At 30.8% G+C, this 1,848-nt stretch overlaps 1 pseudogene; it reads right to left on the bottom strand.

Moving 5' to 3' along the window:
* Positions 1-420: 420 nt before the first annotated feature.
* LOC105460455 lies at positions 421-1,747 on the bottom strand (annotated as a pseudogene).
* Between the last annotated feature and the right edge of the window lie 101 nt (positions 1,748-1,848).

Genomic DNA, 1,848 nt, shown 5'->3' with positions numbered 1-1,848 from the left:
TATATATTCCTAAGTATTATTTTCTTTCTATAAGCAAAGTTATAATGCCAAAAAGAATAAATCATAAGCGAATGATTTAGATAAATTATATTTTTTTCGAATGTTACTATATGTTTAAGTGTTTTTTTTTTTTAGTAACATAAAATATAATGGCAAAAATAATAAATTTTAAGTGAAAGATTCAGATAAAAAAAAAGAGCGATATCTTTCAAGTGTTCTCATATTTATCATTTTTTATGCATACGTAAGAGTACAAAAATTTACATAAGTCAGAAATGTATAATAGATAAGTATATAGTTTTATTTTATAAATGTTCAATAAAAATAATATTACAAACATCGTATACAAACATTGTGAACAGTTATTTTACAGAATCAGCATTATTAAATCGAAGAATTATGCGATATTATTACAGATCATTATTCAGGGAACAATTCATTAAAAAGTTGCATCCTGCGATCTCGTTCCATTCTATACTCTCGCGGTATTTCCAGTTCCTCATGATTCTCTAAATAATCAAAATCCTCATTATCATCAAGAAAATTATAAACATCATCCCCGTCAATACAATAGTTATGTAATATACATGCTGCAGCTACTGTGTTAGTAATAAATGACATTTCACGATACTCATGTCAGTAAAAAATTTGATTCGACGGAATCGTCCTTTTAATTGCCCAAGTGCTCTTTCAACAGTTATTCTTGTGCCTGAATGCATGAAATTGAATTTCGTTTGCTGTGGTGTTAGATGACCGTTATCTCGAAGAGGTGGCACAAGCAATGGCAAAGAAGGATACGCTGAGTCGCCTAATAAAAAAGTGTTACCAGGGAATAATGCATCTTTGTCAACATTTGCTGCATGAAACAATTCTGATCTTCGGAATATACGTGCATCATGCAGAGAACCAGGTTCACCACAATGTATGTTTGTAATCCGCATATGTGCATCTATTACTATTTGCAAACTAATGGAAAAGAATTTTTTTCTATTACAATAATCTCGTGCGTACACTGCAGGTTTTTCTATTCGAATATGAGTCCCATCGATTGTTCCTAAGACGTTCGGAATTCCTTGCTTAGCACGAAAACTTTCAATGGTAGTTACTACATTTTGTCCTTGTGGCCATTTAATTACTACATCTAATTTCGTCATCAACCAAACTATGACACGACGGAGAACGCGAAACACAGATGAAATAGAAACTCCAAATCTATCCGCCATAGTTCGTAAAGGTTCTGTATTGGCAATATACCATAAAAAAATTTAAAAACTTAATTTTGCTGTGATCGGCTTCTTTCCAAACAACTGCGATGGAATAAAATTTGATAGATATAGCTCATCTGTAACAAAAAATTTCTTTTATACTTTATATACAGCATGCATTGTTGTCACAATAATAAATAATAATTAATTGTATTAATCATTACGCATAAATCGATAGTGAATATTTTTCGTACCAATCAGTCTTTGTGCAGTACGCCGGTTTAATCGTAAGTGTTCCTTAAATTCTTGATCTGTCCAGGAGTCAATAATTAAAAGATAAATTTAATTCGATGTCTTTTTCGGCCAGTTGTTAAATAATGTAGAAGAGGAAAAAGCAATAAATCTGTATCTTCGTCGTTACTGGACGAAGTGACGCTGCTATTTACACTGCTGCTTAATTCCTCTAGTGTATTACTGCTTTCAGAACTGCTGTATAAATAAGAAGTTTCCATCAATTGATGCACAATTTTCATTTTATCCATCTGTAAAATATCATGTCACATTTATAATTCATCGCAATAAATATAGCAATAAATAATAGTTATGTTTGATTTATACATACGACATTAATTTCAATGAACTG

Source organism: Wasmannia auropunctata, unplaced genomic scaffold, assembly GCF_000956235.1.
Source record: "Wasmannia auropunctata unplaced genomic scaffold, wasmannia.A_1.0 LD321572.1, whole genome shotgun sequence".
Classification (NCBI taxonomy): Eukaryota; Metazoa; Arthropoda; class Insecta; order Hymenoptera; family Formicidae; genus Wasmannia; species Wasmannia auropunctata.
Note: the sequence above shows the minus strand (reverse complement) of the source record. Positions and strands in the feature narration are given on the sequence as shown.